Below are 8,876 nucleotides of genomic sequence, written 5' to 3'. Positions count from 1 at the left end.
ATGCATAGTTCTGTTTATATTAAAATAAAAATATCAAATAAAATATAAAACTATAGTATTGTCTTTAAAACACGGTAAACACATAAAACGTAATTTTAAAAGAAAATTAATGATTTTCAATAAAAATGTGTATATTAGTTATAGTAAAACATCATAAACTCTTAATTTAAATGTCTAAATAGCAAAAAAAATACATATTTGATTTATATCTGGCTCTAAAAATAATCATTATATACAAAATTAAGTGGGAAGTCATCGGGTTATTATTAAATTAGACAGATATAATTGGATAATTGATGTTAGGCGGGGATTAGTCATTAATCGAGGTGGAGATGGTAGACCTAGCGATTTTGCGGGGCGTAATCAGTGCTAAGCGGAGATTTTTTAAACAGGGGATATATATACATAAAACTAATAAAAGTTAAAACAAGAAAACGAAAGATTACAAAGGATTAAAACTCTTTCGTTTTCTTGTTTTAACTTTTATCAGTTTTATGTGTATATACAAAGGATTAAAACTTTTATCAGATTACAAAGGATTAAAACTCAAGAATAAGGAGAGAAGGCGATGGCGGATCTAGGTTTCTAAATGTTTTACGGTGTGATCGATTTGGTTTGCTTTCGGATTTTTGAATTTATTGGAATCCCTTGTTCGCCCCCTCGATCTTGCCCATTGTGGCAGGTAGAGATACGAATCAATGGTTTTAGCGATAGCGATCTAATCGCTAGATATGGTGTTAACTGGTTTCTTTGGTCTCCTTTGGTTTTCAGGATTTGGGATCGGGTGTCTCGATCATCATTAACGAGTTCCGGATATGAGAAATCCCAGGTCCTTCAATCGAAGCGATTGGTTGGGTCTGGCCGATCTGCGCATCCCGATGATGATGGGTGCTTGATTCGGGTCAGATTCTTATTCTCCTCTTGCAGTAGATTTAGGGTCGAGCTGCAATGGGGTTTATTAAGGGCTATATCTCTGTCTTTGACTAGGTCATTGTTACTATCAGGTTTTTTAGGTTTGGTAATTCTCAGGAATATTATCTGCCTTTGTTGGTTTGGGAACAATCGGAAAATATACTTAAAAGATACTACATCACAATGGTCTTGGATTTGGTACTTTTATGTATGTATCTGTGTTTCTCCCTTATTACGGTTCGATTCACTCAATAATAAATTATGGATTTGGATATCGTATCTGTTATCTTATTGGGACGGTTTCAGGGCAAACCTGAATCTGTGCTTGATGCTGGCGGATCACGAATCTCTCTTCTGGCATCTATGGAATAAGTTGGAGGATTCTGTAGCTGTTTTTCATTGGAACGAATGGATACACATACAGGATCGTATCAGTATGACGATTGGTTTGAAATGGCACATCTCAAGGTTACTTACTCTATTTTCGCTTGGTCTAATTATGATTTCAGATGCGTTGTTGATATTGGTGGATCTTAAGTGTTTTGTTTGCCTTCTATGGATTCAAACCAAATCAGGGATATACTTGGAAGATACTCAATCACAATGGACTTTATCTCAGAGTTCCTATGTTAGTCTCCGAGGTTTATTTCTGTCCCGAAACAGATCTTTACTTGTTGAACAGGGGAGATCATTATTGATCCTGATTTCTTTTTGGAATGATTACAGGGAGATACGGGATATGTTGATGATCTTGCCGGATCAAGAGAACTTATTTCTTGATTTGGTAAGAGTTTTTGCAGCTTATTACTGGAATATTTGGGACTATATAAAGGAATGTGTTGCAGTCTCCAGTACTCATCACATCCTTTTCTTTCTCTTTGTTTCAGCTTTTGGTTCTCTTGCAACAACCTACAAGTTTTTTCCTTCTCTTTTTTCTTGGTGTTTGCGGGTTTGGGTGGTGAATTTCAGCATGTCTCAGAGTGGCTTATTGGGTAAGAATGTGGAGAGTTCGAATGCTGAGGCCGTGGCTCCTAAGCGGCGAATCAAAATTCCTTATTTTGATAACACAGCTCTGATTGCGGGGTACTCCAAAACAATGGTGGGGCGTTGCATGAACTCAAAGGTGCAGGATATGAAGTCTCTTCTGATCATGCTGCCCAAGTTCTGGCATGTTGAAGGTAGAGTTGTGGGAGCTGACCTTGGGTTAGGGAAGTTCCAATTCGATTTTGACAATGAGGAGGACATCCTGGAGGTCCTGCAGATGGGACCATTTCATTTTGATGGTTGGATGGTGTCGCTGGTCAGATGGAGTCCAACAGTAGATCCGGCTTATCCTTCTGACTTAACCTTTTGGGTCAGAGTTCTGGATGTTCCGTTTCAGTTCTGGGCGGAGCCAACTTTCCGCGCCATTGGCTCTGAGCTTGGGAGAGTGGAGGCGGTAGATATCGATGGGGGGAGGGTGAAAGTGACTGTTAATGGTTTCAAGCCGTTATGCTTGGTTTTGGTCATCGAGTTCTACAATGGCCAGGAGACTATTGTCAACTTTCGCTATGAGCGTCTTCACGGTTGTTGCAAGAAGTGTTCAAGCTTGTGCCATGACGAGAAACATTGGCCACTGTGGGCTACCAATAAGATTACTCCGGCAGTGCATGAGCCGATGGAGGACGACTCAGTTCGTCCGCTGCAGAGCTACAGAGGGGCTGTCATGAATGACAGAAACAAAGGAAAAGGTAAGGAGGTGGACACGCGGGGATTGTCTCAGTCCAATCAGCGCCCACCTAAGGGCAAGCAGGATGAAGGGGCAAGGTACCGGAACCCACGGGAAACGGGGGAGCCTTCATCCAAACCACGGAGGTCCAACAATTCTGTGTCATTTAAGGATTATCGCCAAAAACCTAAAGCTTCCACGACTGAGGCTCCTCCCTAGGGTGTAGCTCCAGTTGGAGAGCTTGAACCGGGTCAGATTCCGGAGCAGGTCGAGCATGTGGCGGTTCAGGCTGCAACCTTTGGGGTCCCACCATTGAAGCGAGTTCGACGGCCTCTTTTTCAGGAACCAGACCTGCCTTCACAATCTCCTTTGCGAGATGAGGTAATTTTGGTTGGTGCGGGCTCTTCAGTCCCGGGTGATGGGCTAGCTTCTCAGCCCACTAGCTCTGGTGGTCTGCAGACTGACTCAACTAAGGCGCATTCAGGTGACATTCCAGTTCTTGTGAATGTGACAGGGCCTTTGTCAACATCCGAGGAAATTCTGGAGGAGAATGTTGATCAGCAGATGGAGGAGGCAGAAGCAGATATGTTGGATGCAACAGTTGAGGACCCACAGCAGCAGACTGAGGGAGACATGGAGGTTTCGGTGGATGATCCTGCCGTGGTTCCTACTGTGGCTTGCAGCTCACGGAGGTGAAGCAGCGCACTCGGGTGATGTTCCTGTGGAAGCGAAAATTGACTCAGGTGCACCTCCTGTTACGGTTCCGCCAGTGGAGAAGACTAATAAGGTGAAACCCCCTTTGACTCTCAAAGGAGCTGCCTCCAGGAAATTGAATGTGTACCTACGTACAACACCAAGGAAACGTCCAGTCCCTAAGGAGGCTGGAGAAGGATCAACTATGAGGAACCCGGATCAGGAGAAGGGTCCAACTGGTGGAGCCAAGCCACCCAAACCAACAGCGGATAAATGAAGATTTTAAGTTGGAATTGTCAAGGTCTTGGGAATAAAGCAACTATTGGGTATCTCCGGGATTTGTGGGGCAAGCATAGACCTGATTTTTTATTTTTATCTGAAACTAGCAGTCTTCTTCTATTTTGGAACCTTTTGTTGGTCATTTTGGTTATTCAAATTTAAAAACAGTTGAGCCTATTGGATGTAGTGGCGGATTGGCCTTATTTTATAATAATAATTATGATGTTTCGATTTTATTTGAGTCAAATCGGTTGATTGATGTGGAACTCACTTATAAAGGACATGTTATTTACTTTACTTTTGTTTATGGTGATCCGGTTCCAACAAAACGAGACTTAGTGTGGGAAAGATTAACGCGGATCGGTTTGTCTCGTGATGCCCCATGGTTTCTTATGGGTGATTTTAATGAACTTAAGGGTAATCACGAAAAACGGGGCGGAAAGCTACGCCATGCCTCTTCTTTTATCAATTTTAACACAATGATCCGCCATTGTGGGTTATTAGAATTCCCGGCGGTTGGGGATAGCTTGTCTTGGCGTGGTTGGCGGGATAAAAAGCCAATTAGGTGTCGTCTTGACCGTGCTCTAGCCAATGACAAACTCCATGATTTGTTTCGGAATGCGTTTACGGAGTATCTACCAATGATAGCCTCGGATCATAAACCGGTGATAGCCTCTTTAGAGGATACAGTTCGCAGAGGGAGGGGTGTTTTTCGATTTGACCGCCGATGGCTGGCAAAGGAAGGCTTCTTTGGAGCTATCTCAGAGGGATGGGATTCAGGGGAGACAGGGGAGTCCGGGAACTTAATGGACAAGATAGTAAGGTGCCGTCAACCTATTTCCCGCTGGAGGAAAGCACAGGCCCCGTTTGGACGAGAAACAATTGAGGATCTAAAATCCCAGTTAGCAACTGTCCAGGAGGATGACTCGATTTCTGTAGAGACTATCTCGGAATTGAATTGGAAATTGCGTGAGGCTTATCAGGATCAGGAGATTTACTGGTATCAGAAGAGTCGAAGCAAGTGGATGCGCTTCGGAGACCAAAATACCAGTTATTTTCATGCCCAAACGAAATTAAGATGAGCAAATAATCGGATTGTTGGAATGTATGATGAGTTGGGTCACTGGAGTACAGAGGACTCTAAGATCCAAGAGATCGCAACCTCATACTTTAGTGAGATTTTCATGTCTTCCGATCCTTCGGAAATTGAGGGATCGTTGGGTGAAATAAGTACCTCTATAACGGACGACACTAATGAGAAACTGACTAAACCAGTCACAGAACAGGAAATAAGAGAGACTATGTTTATGATGCATCCTGATAAAGCTCCGGGGCCAGACGGTATGACGGCCCTGTTTTATCAGCGTGCTTGGGATACGGTTAAGGCTGACTTAAAGCTTTCGGTGGAATCTTTCTTTCAGGTGGGTAGTTTTGACAAACGCCTCAATAGGACAAACATTTGTCTTATCCCGAAAGTAGAAAAACCAACTCGGATGTCTGAATGGCGCCCCATCAGCTTATGTAATGTTGGATACAAGATTATATCGAAGATTTTATGTCAGCGGTTGCGTAAGCTCCTGCCAGCATTAATTTCTGAGACACAATCGGCGTTTGTAGAAGGGCGTTTAATCACAGATAATATTTTGATTGCTCAGGAAATGTTTCACGGCCTCCGTACTAACCCTTCCTGCAAGGGTAAGTTTATGGCCATCAAAACAGATATGAGTAAAGCCTATGATCGGGTAGAATGGTCGTTTATTGAGTCTTTACTGCGGAAATTTGGTTTTTGCGAGAAATGGGTTACTTAGATTATGTGGTGTGTGACATCAGTTGAATATAGTGTATTATTAAATGGTCAACCACATGGATCCATAATTCCGGCCCGAGGACTTCGTCAAGGAGACCCCTTGTCACCTTTATCCTCTGTACTGAGGTCCTTATTGCAAATTTACGGAGAGCGGAACGGTCTAAACTTATTACGGGTATCAAGGTATCCACTGCGTGCCCGGCAATCTCACATTTATTGTTTGCAGACGATAGTCTGTTTTTCTGTCGGGCTACGAAGGAGCAGTGCGAAATTATTTTGGGAATTCTTAGGGAATATGAACGGATTTCTGGTCAAAGGATAAATTTCCAGAAGTCTTCAGTTCAATTTGGTCACACAGTAGATGCGGATGTGCGTGAAAAATTAAAAGGTACTTTGGGGATTCACACATTAGGAGGTATAAGCTCCTATTTGGGGATTCCGGAAAGTCTTGGGGGTTCGAAAACCAAAATTTTCTCTTTCGTCCAAGACCGGTTACAAAAAAGGGCTGGTAGTTGGCCGGCAAGATTACTATCTCGGGGGGGAAAAGAAGTCATGATCAAATCGGTCGCGACCGCTGTTCCTACCTTTGTTATGTCCTGTTTTAGAATTCCCAAAACAGTAACACTGAAACTCACGAGTGCCATCTCCAATTTCTGGTGGAGCTCCTCGGGTGAAACAAGGGGTTTACATTGGATTGCCTGGGACAGATTATGTGTCGATAAAATGGAGGGAGGCTTGGGGTTTAGGTGTCTGGACGATTTCAATACCGCACTGTTAGCCAAGCAACTTTGGCGGTTGATATCAGTTCCAGATTCACTATTTGCAAAGGTTTTCAAAGGTCGATATTATAGGCATTCGGATCCTTTAGATCCTATTAAATCTTATTCTCCATCTTATGGATGGCGAAGTATGATGTCTGCTCGCTCTCTGGTGAATAAAGGACTTATTAAACGGGTAGGGACTGGGGCCTCCATTTCAGTATGGTCTGACCCTTGGATACCTGCTCAACCCCCGAGACCAGCATTGCGTTCAGGATCGCCAGTCGATCCCACGCTTAGAGTTGAAAATTTCATTGACAGGACTTCACGTTCCTGGGATCTGGCATTACTTTCGGCCGTTTTCGTGCCGGAGGATTTAGCCCTTATTACTGCTTTACCCCTTGGTAATCTCACCACACCAGATAGCTTGGGTTGGCATCTGACTAAAACTGGTGGCTATACTGTTAAATCTGGACATCAAGCATTGCGGCAGAAATCGGAGAGTAGTCTCCCCATTTCTGGTCCAAATATTATTCCTCTACAGACGTTTGTCTGGCAGATTAGGTGTCCACCAAAACTCCGACATTTTTTGTGGCAAGCAATTATGGGTTGTATGGCGACAACAGCTAATCTACGGCGTCGTGGCTTAAGTTGTAATGCGGAATGCGATATTTGTGGAGGGATGGAGGAGACAATCAACCATGCTCTTTTCTTATGTCCTCCAGCTAGGCAAGTTTGGGGATTATCCCAATTTCCGACCTTTTCGGGTAGCTTCCCATCGAATTCTATATATGACAATATGGATTCCTTATTTTGGAGGTTTCAGGATATCCCGTCGGTGGATATGTTTCCGTGGATTCTATGGTATATCTGGAAGGCTTGGAATGATAAACTATTTAGTAATTTGGACTCCAATCCGGCAGCAATTATACAATTAGCAGAAGAGGAATCCAGGCTCTGGTCTTCAGCCCAGGAAGACGTACCCGGGTCTCTTTCTACTGATGTCCCCCGGCCTCTATCCAGAGCTATGGTCATGACTCAGACTTGTAACGTGGCCAATGGTTATGAGTCGAGTTATCGATGCTTTGTAGATGGATCTTGGAAGGAGACTGACCAGTTCGCGGGTAGAGGTTGGTATTGTATTTCTCCTGAAGGGGAACCTCCCGCCATGGGTGCATCCAATTCTCGCCGTAGCTTGTCACCACTCCACACAGAGGTGGAAGCCCTTATATGGGCGATGAGGTGTATGATTGGTGCTGACAACGAGAAAGTCGTTTTTCTCACAGACTGTTCTGATTTGGTGAAGATGGTGTCTTCGCCTTCCGAGTGGCCTGCTTTCAAGACATACCTGAATGTTATTAATGAAGATAAGGGTGAATTCCTTTCATTCTCTCTAGTTCAGGTACCAAGATCACAGAATGGTAGAGCGGACAAACTGGCGCGTCGTGCTAGAGTGGAGTCGTTTCCAATTACCTTTGTGAACAATTTTCCGTCTAATTGGCTCGTTTGAGCCAATCTTGTAAGCTGCTGGCAAAAAAAAAAAAAAAAAAAAGGATTAAAACTCCTGGCTTTCACTTGTGACTTTGACATAAACGACTTTTCAACAAGTCATGATTTTTGACCACATTAAAGATTAAAACTCCTGGCTTTCAATTGTGACTTTGACATAAACGACTTTTCAACAAGTCATGATTTTGACTACATTTTTTGTTAACATCTGACCAGCGTCACCGTCATTGTTAACATCTGACAGTCTCCCCACATGCTTGGGTCATTAGCAACTTGTGTTTACAGCTTTTCTTTTTCTTCAGTCGCTATTATGTGACGCTAGCAGTAAAGACTGTTGCACGGAAGGGAGACGTAATTGCATTGTCGGCTGAAGTCTGTATATCCAAAAGAACATGAGGCTTACAAAAATTAGGGTATTCATAAAAAAAAAATTCATGTTGTAGATAATAACGCAAATATAGAAGATTATTATATATATATATATATATATATGTGTATGTATATGCTTATGTTTATGCAATTGTGTAATTGCACAAAGAAAGTAGAGAAGAAACGTGATGGTGAGAGAGAGGGTGAGGGACACTAACACATCTCTTTTTACTTTGAAATCTAATATGTTGTCTATATCTCACTCTCATCACATATTTATAGGTACAAAACAAATGATGAGTCACTTAATCAAAAGAGATAAACATGACAAGTGTTAAAACATGTGTCATGTTTAGTGATGAATAATCACTTCTTTATAACACTCCCCCTTGAATATTCATCACTAGAGAATTACGTACTGCCTCATTAAAAACCTTATCATGGAAAAACCCATTGGGATAAAAACCATGACAAGGGAAAAAGAGTACAAAGACGTAATCTCCCCCTGGAAAAGATATGAGTGGTCTTTTCTTCAAAGATCTCGTAGATGACGCATTCCGATGCTATGAATATGCTTTCTGAATATGGTAGTCGGAAGCGCCTTTGTGAATAGGTCTGCTGCATTGTCACTTGAGCGGATATGTTGGATATCAACTTCCTTCTTTTGCTCGAGTTCTTGAGTGTAGGAGAAAAATCTTGGAGGTATATGCTTTATTCTGTCGCTCTTGATGTAACCTTCTTTGATTTGGGCGACACAAGCAGCATTGTCTTCGAATAATGTTGTTGGCACTTGCTTGGTGATTATTCCACTTGATTCTTGTATGTGGTTAGTCATTGATCT

At 42.6% G+C, this 8,876-nt stretch overlaps 1 long non-coding RNA gene across 1 annotated transcript; it reads left to right on the top strand.

Moving 5' to 3' along the window:
• LOC109130184 lies at window positions 1,240-1,690 on the top strand. The gene is made up of 3 exons (XR_002036291.1): window positions 1,240-1,380; window positions 1,488-1,553; window positions 1,639-1,690. It is a non-coding gene; the product is annotated as an uncharacterized LOC109130184 (long non-coding RNA).

This window comes from Camelina sativa, chromosome 17, assembly GCF_000633955.1.
Source record: "Camelina sativa cultivar DH55 chromosome 17, Cs, whole genome shotgun sequence".
In the NCBI taxonomy this organism is placed as follows: domain Eukaryota; kingdom Viridiplantae; phylum Streptophyta; class Magnoliopsida; order Brassicales; family Brassicaceae; genus Camelina; species Camelina sativa.
This window is presented reverse-complemented; position numbering and strand designations above follow the sequence as displayed.